General features: G+C 39.9%; 1 protein-coding gene across 2 annotated transcripts in view; it reads left to right on the forward strand.

The window, feature by feature from the left end:
* Nucleotides 1–17,573, forward strand: part of LOC124610567 (UDP-N-acetylglucosamine--peptide N-acetylglucosaminyltransferase 110 kDa subunit) — a 144,482-nt gene that overhangs the window by 99,820 nt on the left and 27,089 nt on the right. The window contains exon 1 of one of the 2 annotated variants that reach the window (XM_047140169.1): nt 15,419–15,636. The exons of the other annotated variant lie outside the window; for it this stretch is intronic. The gene's annotated coding sequence lies outside the window, so the exon portion shown is untranslated. Of the gene's footprint in view, nt 1–15,418; nt 15,637–17,573 lie in introns of those variants that run through there. 2 annotated transcript variants of the gene reach the window in all.

The raw sequence follows: 17,573 nt of genomic DNA on the forward strand, positions 1-17,573 counted from the left end.
ATGCCAGCGAGGAGGGTTGCCTTAATTTTGCGCATTGGTAACTAGCGTTGTCAATAGCTGACGTGGAGCCTACAGAGGAAGTATGAACATTAAAGTCTAGATAGGATGGAATCAGCTGAGCTTGAGAGGGCAAAATGTCCGTTTCATGGCACGTGTTACCCATTTCAGCTGATAAATTTTTGCTATGTAAGTTTTTTGAAGGAAAGTATTTAATTCTTACCATGGATGGTAACTGAGGTCAACACGGCAATGGGAATTAACGCAACGAAGTTTCAAAAACTGCGCCTAATATACAATATTGAACATTGTTTATATTCTGCGTCTGTAGCTAAGGTCAGACGTAATAACAATGATTTGTACCAGACAGTTTTCTCTGCAGAGAAGTAACATTACTATGTCGACTGACAAAAAAACCGCATTCGCACTGTAGACACTTTAATGATGTGTTTCTGTGTGGGGTTCAACGTTCGACTCCTATTCAAAGTATTTGACACTTTCACCGCGGCCATAGTTAACACAGACCGAGCTAGTGCAGTGACTACGGCACTGGAAACTCGTTCAGGAGGATCGGAGATAAAATTCTCTACCAACAATGCCGGATCGGATTTTCCGTGATTCGCCTGAATCTATAGACGAAATGCCTGGTTGATATTATTAGAAGGGACACGTCCGATTCTCTTCCATTCTTTGTTTAGTTACTTTGCGCTTCGTCTCTAACGACCTACGTCAACATTAAGGCATTAACATTCCAAGTACACTGTTCATTGTGCACTGTAAGAGAAGTCTATTAGCGGAGCTAACAGATTTAGTTACGGCTCACATACTTACGAATGGATGTTCAGTTTTTCACTAACTGCAACGCAGTAATCTTAGTCTTGTATTGTAAAGTCCTTTCACCGTATTATTTGGCAAATTGAAGTGGTTCCGTAGGACATCTGCTAATTTTTCATAAAATTATGCGTTATGAATGGGTTCAGACATCTTTTGCACTAATCACATATTGGATCAGCCTTGGCAGTAGATAAATGTGGTCAGTTAGTGGAACTACTACGTGGTTATGATTACACTTTCGCTACGTGAGTATCCTACAATTACTCGTTTTCCATGGGGACAGAGAAACTGCGAGGAAGCATTTGTAACGATTTTGCGGGAGAGAAATGACGAGGAAACCATTGAAATAAAAACATTTTATTTTCCACATGAGAGGGTAGCATTTGTTAATTGCGTACTGCGTTCACGTCCAGGTTACAAACGGTGCTCAGTGTGCATCTACGACAGCCTGGAACCGCACTAGAGATTGCTTTACTGCTGCCCGAAATATTTCTGGTGGGATGTTGGCTGTCGTGACACAGCTCGTGCACCGCTTGAAGATCGCGTTCTCAGCCATAGCAACAGTAACGTCTTCAATAACTTGTGGCGCATTTGGCCGTCGGCCTCTTCCAGGAGCAATTCCCAAATCGCCAGTTGATTCAAACTTCCGAATCATGATCTTCAACCCCGGTGCAGATGACGAGCTCTTCGTATTCCTTTAATGCGTCGATACATGCGAAAAAAAGCAGCACGATTGTTGTTGTTCTGATAAAACAGCTTTACGAGTAAAGCTTTGTCACCTTGTCAACAACCATGTTGACTGTCTGCAACTATAATGCACACTGATTGCGATTCAACCCTGCACCACCGTACCAATATCGACGCCTAACGCCGAATCATGACGCTTAACAGTACTTATAACGCAAGTCCTGCAGCGCACAGACTGAACGTCATTCCTATAAATTTGGATGCCCATGCGGTTAATAGTTTCTCGGTTACACTGGCTCAAATAGTGAAAGTGTAATTATAACCACCCATTACGTCAACAGTTGCGGCAGTTCCTGCAACAGTGTGCATTATTAGCAGAAAGTAACAGCACTGAAACACAAGATAAGTAGGTAAATACCTTCATCAAAGTTATTACACGCACGACCGGTACCTCAGTTTTCTGTCAGACGCAGTTGCCAGAATTCGTAAATTATTTTCCGTCGTTAGACGATGCGCCGCGACGTTCTCACCTGGTGATCGCAGCACACGACGCTGTTCAAAAGTGACACGTAGTGCAAACGTGGAAACATTCATAGCACACAAAATGAGAGATCGTGCAAACGTGCAATCATTCATAGCGCAGAAGTAAAGTTTCCGGGTAAGTGGAAGACATACTTCTTACACACTAACGCAGAATTGGGCCTTATTGCTGCATCAGTTACACGCAATTTTGAAGTCTCTAAAGAACTCACATTTGTCACGTCCTAAGTTTCAGTTCTTCACGTACTATAATTGTGTATTTACTTGCTTTGTGTTGTGGAGCCCGTCGCTGTGTTCGCAGAGATATTATAGCCAGCTGTTATTCGTAGTAAGTGAGAATTCAAAGCATTATTTAATTCCATTTTTACCATCGAGATGAAGAGGCATAAGTTAGAAACTTTTTGCCAGGCGATTATGACACCCCTCCACGACACGTTCGCGATTGACTCGTTCAGTTTGTAGTACTATTTATTTGTAATTGGCTGCGATCTGATAACTTTAATTTCTGTCATGGGATGCTAGCGCGAAACCCTGCTTTGTCAATAATAAAGTTCGACATTCGCGGCTAGCTGTTCGTGCTGTTGAGTAAAAAAGATCGCCGTAGTACAGACATAAAATGAGTAACCATAACGTCCAAACGGCGGCTTAAAAGAATCTGCCCACGAATTGATAAACACTGTTGTATCATCCTCTATTATGCCGTCCTCTGTTGAATTAAGATTACTTCATTGTGTGATCTGTGGAAGGTGCACCTCAATTACAGTGTTTAATTGCTTAAAATCAGTTCTGAATATTGCACTTATAAGCAAAAGAGGAATCGCGGTAAAGTAAAATAATAAACCTGGTGTAATAAAACTAATGCAGGTCCAGTTCTTCGACTTACCAAATGGGAAAAAAAGACAGTACAGAGATCATAAGAAACAAAGTTACTAGTGAGAAAGTAGCAAAAAATGTAGAAGTATTATCAGCTGTAGACTGTAAACAAAAATGAAAGTGCCAAAATCAAAGTTGTGAGAAAACAGAAAAATCATTAGCTTCATCAGTTTTTCATTCCGGAAACGCGTGAAAAGTCTTTACATACAATAGCTTTTGAAAGCTTAATGTCATCTATAGAATACTATCCAAGCAATTACAACTTTTTTGTGAACATTTGATGAAAAGAGGTATGTGCAAATTCCTGGGCCCTTAAAACTGAACGAAGTGCCCTAAATTATAAAAAACAAAATATACAAGTGCAGAGTAAGCAAACAGTAAGTTGAGGATAACATTTTGGTAAAGAAAGGAGAAAACTGTCTTTAATAAATTTGATTTATAAAGCAAAAATACTGGTACGTGGGGCTATAGTACGCTTTAAGTAAAATGTTGAGTATTCTTGAAAACTTATTACCGAAATAATTAATTGGAAGAAAAATGTAGGGTACAGTACTTCTATTTGGGCTGAATATAAATATTAAAATCCTATTAACTTTTAATAAGTAAAAATTCTTCAAACCGTGGCTAGTAATTTAGTTCAGTGTCAAGTTCTTCCTTTATGCATGAAATTCTTTTATTCGATATGCTTCAGCTTAAGTCTTGATTTCATTCCCAGCTGTGGCAGTATTGTCATTCGTTACCTCCCTTTTTCTTACATATTAGTCTGACAGTTTCCGAGGAAACCTCTGAACTCTCAACTCATTTTCTTTTTTCTGTGAGACTAAAAGCGGTCACAGCATAAGTAGCAGTAGACTGGGACAACATACTTACGTTGAACCTCGTCAACGTAAGTGCTAGAAACCAGTAGCATCGTATTGTTATCTTGGCCACCGGAGTTGTCGCTCTATACTACTATTTTTTTCCCCGTGTTAGATTATTTTTAATGCCTGTGAATATGCAACTGGCGATTACATTGCCTCCCTGACCACCCGAATCCTCATGCTAAACAAAGATAAATCGCCGATTGCTGTCAGCCATGAGCAAACAAAGAGCAAAACAAAACAACTGTAGTTAGTAATAAATATGGCGGTTTAGTGTTCATAAAGAGAACACTGGCTGCAAGTAGACTGAAAACGTACAGGTATCTCTTACAGAAGCTACTGATTCTTCACGATGTTTCACTATTACTTTGGCTCGCAATTCATTCCTGTGGTGAATTTAGAGTGAGTTTCTGTGTCAGTTCCTCTGCTCATTTTATACTTTCCTGTGTAACAAATAGCACATATTACGTAACAAATAGCATACATTACACGTGGCTTGTCTCGGTTACCGAAGTCTTACTGTTAGACTTTGAGAGTGTGGTCTCGCTGATTTTCCACTCTGGGTCATGGCACAGTAGCTTTCCTCTTTGGGTAAAATTTCAATACATCAGTTATTAGAGCTACACCATCTGCGGTGTATATTCACTTTTACGTTAGTTAACCTCTACGTTCAATATAGACGACGTCATCTTTTTTTTCTGCAGCCAGAGTTTCGCCGCTTCGCTTTGTGCCGTGAACTTCAAGGAAGTTTTTTCCAATGCGTTTCCCCATTGCCACCAGGAAGTGACAACAAAGCAGTTGTCAGCCGACGACTTCCTTCTGGATCTGTGCGCTCCAGCATTGCCGCTTACGTCTAACGTCACTAACGCGTAACAGTCTGATGAAATATGAATTTTGCTTCACGTTGTTCGCCGGGCTGTAAAATTGGTAAAATGTATTACCTTTTATTTATAATCATTGTTCTCGAATTCATAACGGCACCGGAATTAGAGGCATTACTATTAATGGCATTACTATTAATGTGGTTGTTGCTGTGAACAACTAAACTACTAGAGCCTTAAGGGTCCATTCTCCTCAGCGAATAAAATCAGCAGTTTTACAATGTTTTTTGACAGACTAATGAAGCAATTACTGTGAATTTATTTTCTCATCATTTATTGACTCTTGGACAAAATTTTCTGATTTTCAAAAGAAAATTTCATTGTTCGCCTCACATCCGAGGAATTAAAATTTGCTCTGTCCAAAATGAGATGTCCATGAAGGAAGACCTGCAGTATGCAAATCTTACCTGAAATCGAAAAAAAATTTCCTGGTTTATAGGATATTACGCACGAAGTTTTTTGGACTTCGTAAAAAATAAAAGGTTGACCATTGAAACAGAAATGTAGTTATATCGTGTTTTTAGCCAATATTTTCGAATAACTAATGAATAAAATAAATGCTAATTTGCGCGAGTAGTGAGTGAGCCAAATTTCAGAAACTAAAGTTTCTGATATTTGTGTCAATTACTTGCACATGTCTACAAGGAGCAATAGGCTAATTTTTTGTTTTAATTTATTCATTAATTATTGCAAAAAATGTGACCTAAAACACGAAAAAGATCTCTTTTCAAACCTCAATTTCATTATTTTTCAGATTTCAAAAAAAAGTATGCCATTACTTGGTATGCAATATCCCATAGCTTAAGAAATTTATTTCAGATGAGAGTTGCAGAATGCAGGAATTCCGTCGTGGACGCGCCTCATTTTCACAGAGCAACTTTTAACTCCTCAGATGAGAGGTTTAATGCTGATTGAATCCAAAAATTTTCTCCAAGAATCAGTAAATAATTTGCAAAAACATTTACGTTAATTACTTCATTAGTTTTTCCAAAAATAGTGTAAAAATTGCTTATTTTATAGGGTGTCTGAAGAAATGAACCCTTAGAACAATCTTAGGCCTCCTCTCATTAGCTTCAAAAAGAAAGCCTATAAGGTTAACATTAGCGTTTTAGACCTACCTCATTAGGGCTCCTTTAGGAGGAACAGTTTTTCCTTCGTATCTGTCCCCGTCCGACCCACTTCTCCCCTTTGGCGGCGCTTTTTGAGGCACATAACTTCATTGAAGCTCCGCAATACACTTGAAACTCTGAAAACACGGCAAAAAGCAGCACACAGTAATCTCCAAGACGTCCAGATAACCACAAAACTAGTCAAAAGGTGCTTGGCATATGACCGGATTTGGATACACGGCAGGCGCAATCTTGTTGCTGAAGCTGGAACTGTTTTCGGCCTGACCATCACATAACCCGGTTTTACCCCATTGGCATAGGAACATGCCAATATCTTAGAAATAAAATGGAAATAGTAGACACTGTGCATCTGAGGACCTCGGTAAAAATTCAGTTGCCTGTTCTTGATGTCCATTATTTTTGCCAATCATTTCCCTCATGAAATCGGACTTCTTAGGCCGCTCTGGAAACTGGCCACATTTTCTTTGTTGGTAGTGTAGCTGATTCTCTTCTTTGTTGGGGCCTTTTCAATCTTCCCTAGGTTTGAGACTTAGTGCTACCAGTGCTTCGTATTCAAGAAGTTGAACTTCATTGCCAGCCTGCCTATGCCGAAGCCAACAGTGTACCACAGTCACATCAGTGAAATAAAAGAAAACGCGCAACCACTATCTCCTGTTTCGCTGTGTGCGTGCTTATGTCAGCTATTGATATCCACTTGGCATATCGGTTGGAGAGCCGCACAAGCTGAAGCGACTTGAATGCACGAATTGTCAAACCAGTTAGTGATGGTAGTATCACTACCTTCTGTAATTGACAGAAACGTAAATGAGAAGTCTCCCTAACAATACCGGGTGATCAAAAAGTCAGTATAAACTTGAAAACTTAATGAACCACGGAATAATGTAGATAGAGAGGTAAAAATTGACGACACACATGCTTGGAATGACATCAGGTTTTATTAGAACTACATCTACCGTTATCGGGCCTTTTTTTCTTCGAGGAAATGCGTGATTCTGGTTTTGTAACTGCTACCGTGACGGGTGAGAGGTACGCCGATATGTTACAGAATCGCATCATCCCCAGCCTGGCTGATCAACACCAGCTGGAACATATGATGATTTTGCAGGATGGCGCTCCACGCCATATTGCTAGACGTGTGAAAGATCTCTTGAACGCGTCGTTTGGTGGTGATCGTGTGCTCAGCCGCCACTTTCGTCATGCTTTGCCTCCCAGGTCCCCAGACCTCAGTCTGTGCGATTATTGGCTTTGGGGTTACCTGAAGTCGCCAGAGTATCGTGATCGACCGACATCTGTAGGGATGCATATTGAGCATTTCCTGCAAAGAACATCATCTTTGCTTTGTCTTACTTGTTATGCTAATTATTGCTATTCTGATCAGATGAAGCGCCATCTGTCGGACATTTTTGAACTTTTGTATTTCTTTTGTTCTAATAAAACCCCATGTCATTTCAAGCATGTGTGTCAATTAGTACCTCTCTATCTACATTATTCCGTGATTTATTCAGTTTTCAAATTTATACTGACTTTTTGATCACCCGGTATGTAACGATAATCAGTAAAATGTTTAATAGATAATGTGCAGTTAATGACGTCAGTTGCGTCTTCGATGAGAGAAGTGCGGTATGATGATCAGCCAAGTAGAACCTTTAATGCGCGATGTCTACTTCAGTGGACAGATGTCTAATGCGTTCGGAAACTATAAGTATGTTATGTGCATAAAAACCTTATAACTTTACAACAGTACCACCAGACAACAACTGTAAAATTATTTATCAATCTTGACGAGCGCTCATAGAACAACCAGGAGCAATAGTGGACACAGCCGCTCGTTTACGATTTATAATGGCCATTTTAGCTACCTCTATGTTCGCTAAACTTTCTTAGGGGTTCATTAGGAACTACCAAGGAAGCAACACCGGTCGGTCATGTACAATACAGTGGACTGCCTGTGTTTGCAGACCGTGGACTGATTACAAACATCTGTCATTGTAGTGTGCAAATAGTAATGCACCAAACCTTTGAATTTAAATTCCTTCTCTAACGCTCTGAGTAAATTTGGTGCACAGGGGGAGCTATCTCAAAACACTAGATGATTTTGGGTGTATTTCGCATTAGTTTGTGTTGACGGGTTATAATTCTTCTCTGTGTGAAGCAGAAAAAAGTACAGTTACTGGACAGGATTCGCTTACGTAACATGGTCACAGTAAAAACTGCTTCCTTAGCCACCATTCCGTTTCTTGGCCTCCCACGAAGTATCATAAAAGTGAGGGTTATTTTATCTCTTGATAAATAAAATATGGTATAGACAAACGTTACATCATCGTATCACAACATTTCAAGATTGCTTTACCAGAAGTATTTTTCGTTTGGCAGCGAACAGTTTCGGGTATTCTTCGGATAATAAACATGTTTAAACAGTATCTTACCGGAGACTGTTTTCTTGTGCGTTAATTGCTTGTGTGGCGGCAGTTGATCGAGAATCTTGTTCCCGTTGCTGTCTGATACGCGAGAGATTTAAATCGTTGTTCGCAGTTAGGGTCAACTTCTAAAGAGTTCAAGCTGGAAAGTAAAAACAGTTTGCCCTTGAGAGCTGTAAGACAGGTGAGGTATCTCCTACTTCAACGCTGCCTTAAGATTGTTTGTGTACTCCTAAAAGACGAACGAGGTGCGAGCAGAGAAAATACACAACTTATACAATGGCGAAACTTCGTCCGTTGCTTTGATACCGTGCTAAAGCATTCCTAAACTACAATGTTCTGTCTTAGATATAACAAGAGCCAGTTTTAGAACAAGCGTCTAGTTCTTGGCTGGTAAGCTGAGATAATGTTCAGTGTGAAGACAGCTGATTACCACATCACTACCCCATAGTCTTTCGCAGTGTTACGCGCATCCATTGCTCCTTTCTGTGGAGACATTGTAGTCCGGGTGTTAACAGGAAGTCGCCGAACAAGTAGATTGAGACTTGAAGAAGAAATAAAGGGTGTCCCAGGACGACGATCATTCGAAGCACAAAAGTCAGTAAACATACTAACATGTACACCTTAAAAAAACCATGAGCACCTCTTCAGTAGAAGATATATTACACAGTAGCAAAGAAGAAAAAGTGCTCATAACTTATAGCAGTATGCACTTTGAGCCCATGCCTATGCGACATGAACACTTCTAATGATCGTTCCTATAATATCGTTTAATATTTACCATTCCTCCTGGACACCCCGTACATACGTGGAAAAGTTTTAACTCAGACAATAACTTGTGCGAGTAATTAATAAATCTTGCTTCATTTTGGGGTATTAAGACAGTAAGCAGCAACTGGGAACTAAGCTAAATAGTGTACGTTAGTAAACCATAGCGTCCAGCAGTATTTTAGTTTCCCTTTACACCTGTATTTAAAAACATTTAATATAAACTTCGCTGACGCTTTAGTCGTTCTCCGTGAATCATTCTTCATTTTTATTGACCGCTTTCCCCGGTTTCTTTCTTTATATATGTAGATTATTAAATTCATTTTGATTTCACTGAAGCCCTTTGATGAATCGTTGTGACAGGAAGTAGTTTCCTCAAGCAGAGAAGCGTCACGCCGTATTGCAGATATTGATCGCCACCGTCCCGCCTCTCTTAACGTAATTCTGACAACGTATTGGGTCGCAGTAGGTCGGTTGATTTACTGATACGAAATCATAGGACATTCTATTCCAGGAGAGCATTTTTCTTTATCAAAACTGTCGTTTCGTACTTACAGCTGATCATTATTGTAGATTTTAGTTTCCCCTTCTTTCCTCCGTCAAGAGTACAACTTTCTTCCCTTTGTTTTCAAGTTACCTTTTGTAGCCTTTCTAAAGAATTGTTAGTAAGTGTAAATTCGTTTCAACAATAAAGGCACAACTTGAAAATTTGCAGAATCTGATTTAGCGCTGTAGCATCTCACTACTCAATTCTCAGACTTGTATTCAACAAAGTACATGAAGTGCGAATTGATTAGTGCTCTTGTTGTTCAAGGAATAATTGTTTTCATGGCTGCAAACTTTAATTAAGAGGGTAGTCCCAAAAGTAAGGTTTTCTATTTTCTAAAAGTATATTGACCTGCTTATTTCTGCAATGGTTTACATCAGTTTACAGCTTGAACATTTAGCTATTTTTCGACATAATCACCATTTCTTCCGATGCATTTTTGTAGACGCGGTGGCAGTTTTTGTATGCCCATCTCATACCAGCTCGCCGCCATGCTGTTCAGAAAGTTATGAACCTCTTCTTTCAACTCGTCGTCGGAGCTGAATCGCTGGGACAACAATTAACGCTGACAGGTACTGTGAGACTGAAAAAACTCAAACGGGCAATTCTGAACCGGAGAAGAGGAATGATGAGCAAAGGCGCACACATTCTCGATGTCAACGCTCGCCCACACATCGCTCGGCAAACCGTTGCTCTCCTGCAACGGTTTCAGTGGAACATAATCACCCACTCACCCCTTAGTCCTGACTTAGCGCCCAGTTGCTATCACATGTTCCCTAGGTTAAAAGATCATTTGGCCGGAAAGCGATTCAGTTCCACGACGAGGTGAAAGTAGAGGTTCATAACTTTCTGAACAGCATGGCGACGTGTTGGTATGACAAGGGCATACAAAAACTTGCACAGCGTCTACAAAAATGCATCGACAGAAATGGTGATTATGTCGAAAAATAGATAATGTTCAAGCTGTAAAATGATGTAGACTATTGTACAAAGAAACAGGTCTATGTACTTATAAAAAAATAGGAGACTTGCTTTTGGGATTCCCCTCGTAAAATGTCTGTGCCAACTAGAACGGAGATATCATCTAATTTAGTAGAACTGAACTAGAATTCAACGAGTTCACATATAGTGCATTACTTGACTTGTCGGGGGGGGGGGGGGGGGGTTGTCAGTATTCACAGCCATTAGTACGAAGTACAGGAGCTAATAGTTACCGCAATGGCCAAAAAATTGGTCTTGCTTGCTGGAGGAGAATGAATCAGTCTCCGGCCTGTTATACTAACTAAATGTAGTTCATGGTTTTCACTAGTAACTCATCAATTGCTCTGGCTGTAGTGACCTCGACGTTGATGGTACGTCTAGCCCTGACCTCACTGACTCGTCATCGCCTGTTACGATACCATTTTTATCAGGGAGCTATTACATTAGAACATTGATAATTAAAAACAATTTTTTCGGATTGCTATCATTTACGAAAACACATTTTACTGGCGTTCATAGAAATAAGAAACACGAAGTACAAAACTGTTCGTATATTATTTCGTATTACAAGCCTTGTAAACAGCAAAGAACTGACCAAGTAGCCAAGGCTGAAAAATTCAAAATGGGTATTAAAGTACAATAGTGTACGAAAAGAAGATCAAAATTTGTTGTTTTTTAGTAGTAGACTCATTTTTTACTATTTTGCTAGTTCTCTCAAACGTTTTAAAGATATCACTCTCAGCTTTTTATAATCATTTTATTATATTCGTCTCAAGGGTTGATCCATTTTCAGCACGTCGTTGTTGCTAGACTTTCGTTGGGTCATGGTAGTCGATGACTCTGCCAAATTATTTCATCGTTCTTCAGCATTTGATATTGTCATTACATTTCATGTAATTCTGAATGTGTGCCCTTCAATTGGAGAAAGGGCACAGTCCATCACAAGCGAAAGTTCACAGGGAGGTAAATCTTACTGCCCATGTTTCGGTAGGACATGGGTAGATTGGCTTGAGAGGTTGCGCAGTAGTATTGGAAGAGGAAAAAAAAAGTTTCATACGTTTGGCGCTTCCGAGCAGTATTGTGCTGTTTGTGGGCAGTATTGGCAATATACTTGTCAGTTGCTTGCATGCTTCGTTAATGTACAGTGTCAACGCTTTAAATGAGTCCAAAACAGGAAGAGATTCCATTCATGCACCGAAACGTACAAATCATTGCCGACGTTATGGGACATTAGAATGGATGAACATAAAAGCCAGAAAATTACTCCTCCTAAGTTGTTGTTCACCAAATACACTTCAGTTTGGAGGGATGCTTTTTAATTCTTTAAAATCAAAGTTCCAGTAGCGTATAAAATATTGGAACACCAACTAAAAAGTTCTGGCATAATCATTTTCTCTTTCAGCCTCAATTATCTCAATAAATTTTGACGAGTGAAATTTTACCTCACCTTGTTTGGTGGAAGAAAACTTTTGTTTTTTCTTTATGCTTGAAAGAAAGTGTTATCGCCCAGAATTTCAAACTAGACTAAATCACATTTTTACGGCCAGCTCATAACTAGCGGAACTTCTAGGTGGTGCGCGTGCGCCAATTTGAATTTGCCAACTGGAACGCCTTCGGTTAACCAGCCTTTCGGGTGATCGCTATTGGGATAATAAATTCCCTTTATCTCTTTCGACAGCGATGGCTTTATTCTTAAATGTTCCATCTGTGGTTCCCCGGTGTGCCATGGGACTGACTCAAAATACGTTAATTACTTGGGCACGGATTTTCCAAGGCGAAATATTATGTATATATATATACGGTCCTTGCGGTGCATCATTGTTTCCAATCAACGGATGTAGTTAACTGCATAAACAAAGAAGTGGAAACGTGGCCTCAGTTTGTTGGCAGCGGTAGCAGGAGCAGGTGTTGCGTTTCCTGCAACTACAGACTTCGCGGGCACTTTGATGTACGATGTGCCGCATCTAATTTCGTCCCAGTTTAGAGACAGCCCTGTGGACTTGCCAGTTCCAGCCGTTGGACTTGGCCCGCCATCCCGAATTTTTCTTTTTTGTATTCTGTGCTCTTTTACTTGTTTTGTTTTTATATGTCTCATTTATAAAAATTATATGAAATCTGCTAACTTTGACGCGTTTGCATCTTTTCGACTGCTCTGCTTTTTCAAGATATCTGCCGCGAATTAATTTTTGGGAAACTCATAAAATCGTAATGTAGATTAACAAGACTAAACCTTGAACGATTAGTAAAAGTATTTTGACAGGAGAGGATGTTTTATACGAAGTAAATTTTTAACACGCATGGAGGTGACTTGCTCCGTGTGCAGAGGCGTGTGTTATTATTCTCTCTTCACATCTTATCACCTGATCTATTAACAGTTCGTTGGAATGCTAATATTTTGGCTGAGTCGCTATGATTGTAGTGCTACCGGTGGCGTATGATAGTGATGCATGCCAAAGGTTACGCCACCGGGAGCAGCTGCGGCTAGCAAATTTTGTTCGTGTGCCAGATGCCCACTGATACACTGGACTCGCTCGTAAGATCGCACCTTACGGATTGAACACGCGTTACAGGACACTATTTCTGTAAACTATTTTCAAAACTAATATACGTATGTCCAATTTGAACAGTAAAGCTGTTAAATTTTGTGTGTCCTTTGCCCCATTTGTAGAAAGCTCGAAGTTCTCAGTAAGAATTATACACCTACTGCAAATGTACATAAAATCTTAACGCCAAACGCCATCGTTGTCTGGCAAGTTCGTGCCGTGACGCTGTGATGGGCTCTGTATGTAACAGAGTGGTAGAAGTTATGGATTTACAGTTTTTCACCAGAATCGTGACGTTACGAGAGAATGCTTCATTGTCTTAACTGTTTTAGGACGGTAAACATGTTTTTATGAACTGTATCTTCACATCCCATGTATTTGTGTAGTTCGTATTGATCATGGTTATATAATTTTTGAATGTAATTGTGATACCTTCCCCCACAATAGGAAATGTTGTTAATGGAAGTACATTCATATTTGGAAAGTACTTTTGGGAGGGAATAAAGCTCTGGACTCGGAACTTCACAGACATGTAAAGCAGCAGTTACTAAATTAGGCATTGTATTTCGTAGCTGACGTCAACCAAAGGGACCAATCGCAAAATCGGCCGCGTCTCGGCTTTAAGAGTGCAGCTGAAATGTTTTCAATTGAGCAACGACGAGTAGCAGCTGTGCCTGCTGCATTCCATAACCACCCTGTCAGACTGTGACGCATTTTCCGACGGTGGCCGATTACAACAGATCGATCGTTAGGGCATCGGTCACGACATTTGCAAGCTGCGCCCATTACTCGCGACCAGATCTTCAGTTTGTTGCTGAATGTGAAATCTTAGTTCTGTATTGCGGTCGGTTTAACAGAAACTATTTCATGGGACTTCGCAGAAAAGCACACTAAGGTCGCTCTGTGGTTTGTGTGACATTTTGTCAATTTGCATTCCTATTTCCGATTTTGTATGTTGTCTTCAGGTACTTACCCTTTTTGCCACTCCCCCAATACAAGTGGGATGTTGTTAAAGGAAATCAAGAGCAACAGCTCTTACGTTATACTGTAATCTCCCCTTTCCTGTATTCTTGCGATTCGCCACTGGGTTCAATCAAGTCACCCTTGGTCACAAATAAAGGGTGTACATAAAGGTGGGGAACACTTCCAATTATTTATTGCACAAGAACTTAACATTGTATAGGTGTCATACATATTAAATTTTGAAGAGAAACTCTGAAAGTCTTTTCAAACATTCGATATGCGAACCATGAGTGACCCGGCAGAAGTCAATACTGTAATCGAATTCTTGCCATACCCGTTCCATCATGGCAACGTCAACTGTGGCAGTCGCTTCCCGTATTCTCACCCGGAGCTCTGCTAAATCACGTGGTAGAGGCGGTACATACACCACATCTTTAATATGCCCCCCACAGAAAAGTCACACGAATTGAGATTTGGTGATCTGGGAGGCCATTTCATGAAACACATGTCCCCTTCTGTAGCACGGCCAATCCATCAATGCGGCAGCTCCGTGTTTGCGACTAGCGTTGACTATCGGCAATTTACCAAACTACATGAGGGGGGGGGGGGGGGGAGAGATGACGCATGTATGATGTTTGGTTCTTGTGCAATAAATAAAGTGTTCCCGGACATCATGTACACCCTGTATAGCTGTAGGCGTAGTGGAACTATTTGATAAATCTTTCCATGTACGGGATTCACGATTTCGTAAGTGGTATAGCATTTTATAGCAAAGCACGAGCTCTGTTTCGTTAGAAAATTATTTATAGCACCTGAATGTGCTCGCGCAACGTTTTTGGCCATGGAGCCCATGCAATCCCAAGGAAATGACCACGTCTGTTTTTGTAGGTCAGCCCGTTTCGGTTTCCTTTCTTGGTGAATTTTACGTTGCTGCCGAAGATTTTGGCCTTTCTGCTTGTCGTCACGTATTATCAGTGTGGAATTCAGAAAAAAAATCCCAACAATGTAATCTTCGTTCGTACAACTTTAATACAAAACTTACTCCTCTTTAATCGTTGACGCGTTGGGGGGTTCTTGAAAGATGTACGTAACTGATTACAGTACATAACCCATTTCTTTTAACAAGTTTTGTGATAATTATTCAGCTCGAGCAGCTTATGGTAGTACTGGCCGCTTAATTGAACGTTGCAGACAGTTAAACGCATACGCAGGCGCAGTCGTAATTTCGTTTCCGGACGGGGTCATGTACCGGCCACGGTATGACCCACGCCGCGCAGGATATGACCTATGGGGGCGTGGCCCACGTGGGTTGGTGGAGACGTCACGGGCGCTGCTGCCGCTCCCACTCGCCCAATCACTCAGTCGCCGCCGAGCACTGGCGCAGGACGCGTCGCTGTTGTACGCCTCGTGCACCGTTTTCTCTCTTGCAGTTTTTGGTTCACCGGTAAACTTAAGTGAGATTGCATTAGCACGGTTTGCCTGGTTCCAGGTTTCTGTTTAGTACTGGCGCTAGGTTCGAAGCATTTGATAAACATACGGTGCGTTTCGTATATGAGTAAAGACACAGAAGAAGCGGAGTGTTTAATCGTACTCCCGCAAACAACACGTCTTCTTGGTAAACGGTTATAATATTTGATCATGTCAGACAGTAAATAAACTACTTAAACGTATATTTAAACAGTAATAAGTCGTCTAAGATGGGTTTATCCATTACTGCATTTGTCACGTATTATTGACACCTGTTACATGTATCGTATCAGACAGGCGAACTGTTTTACAGTGATACAGTTAGACATTAATGTTGTTTGTTTTTATTTTGCTTATGGTTGGAGGCTACAACTTTCTATGTTGATCAGGTTTACAGAATTGTCAGCTTACAAAGTACTGACAACAGCATCATTTAGCAGTTTGGTAACATCCTGGGTCATTTATTCCCCAGTATGTGCTTAGTGTGTGTGCACCTGGTATGAATTCACATCAGGCTTAGTGAAGTACTGTGCTCATGGAACACCTGAGGAGCCTGAGAAGCACAGGTTGTTTTCTGTTCATAATCTCACATTGTTTCCACATGTGATGAAGGGAGTTACCAAGGATAATTCCTCTTCCTTAATTTGAAAAGAAATTCACCTGACCTATGCACTTGGCAGTGAGATGCTTCATAAATTTTAATACTCAGTTTAGGCCTCGGCCTTTAGTTCATGTAACTGCAGACATTCTGTGCTATAAAGGATACAGTTGGAATGTAAGATACTTCTGTTGCAATATACATGACAGCATTTGTTAGGTCTAGTGACATTTCTTTTTTAAATATCTCAGTGTGATTCATTGAGATATCCCTGACACGAGCTTACTAATGAATCCTTGATAAGGCATGAGTAAATATAGGTTTTTGTTTTTTATGGCAAATGAAAACAATTGTGAACTTGACAATAACAACATACATTTTACTGGAATGCAGATACGATTACAGCAATTTCTTCATGCATGGGTCATAAGGTTTATGTGTCTTTACTAATATCTCCAGATTGTTTTCTCTAGAGCCTGAAATTGAGTTAGCTTTACTAGCATTAGAAATCAAATTGGTCGATAGCATGTCTCAAACTGTTGACTTAATTTTCTTCCTTTCTTGTAGGTTCTCTAAGTTCTCTCATCCCACATTCAGCTTGTCAGGTGGTGTTCTATTATAATTAAGAGATGTAAAAGTCCTTTCTTAATCACATACAACTTGGTTAATTGTCTACATTAACTTCAGCAGATGTGGAGAAATTCCTATTATCTGGTCATTTTTTTGGTATAGCGCTGAATATTTGGCTCGCATTCTAATGATTCATCTTTGCCATTTAAACTTTCATGGAGGTAAAATGTTGTGATGCATTAAATTTGTGTTTATAGAAATAAGAGGAGTCACACTTATTTCTTCTTCTTCTTCTTCTTCTTCTTTTTTTTTTTTACAAACAGTTCACAAGCAATTAATTTTTTTACTCTTGTGTGTGACTATTCTTAAAAAATGTTAACTGTCACAATCATTTTCTGAAAAATCCTATATTTATGTGTGTAAATAGTCTAGTAATTTGGACAATTGCACCTGTATATTAGTTGAAGATGCAAATGCTTCTTCATTAGGGGTTCAGTCTGTTCTGAAAGTGCATTTTCTATCTGTTGAGGTTGACCTCAATCTCGTTCCATAATAAGATTTCTGAACTGCAGGTATCCAGATTAAGATGAAAGATACTAGCCAACCTACTACAGTTTCTATTATGTACACATAGTACACAGGACAGTGGACTTAATTATGTGCAGTTGTTCATAGTTATTGTTACAGTGTATCAGAACACACTTTTGATTCAGTATCTTTATATTTTTACAACTGTGTTAAAGTGCAGGTTTTACCAAAAGGTGGGGGAGATGGATTTTCATAATTGATGAGTTGGTTTCTATGTGGAATCTAGCTGTCAAATTAGTTTCTCCTTCTGTCTGGAGAGTATTCTGTAGTCACCTGTTACATGCACTGTGTCTTTAGAAGTTGTTATAAATTTAATTTGGAAGTTTTTT

Source organism: Schistocerca americana, chromosome 1 (assembly GCF_021461395.2).
Source record: "Schistocerca americana isolate TAMUIC-IGC-003095 chromosome 1, iqSchAmer2.1, whole genome shotgun sequence".
Classification (NCBI taxonomy): Eukaryota; Metazoa; Arthropoda; class Insecta; order Orthoptera; family Acrididae; genus Schistocerca; species Schistocerca americana.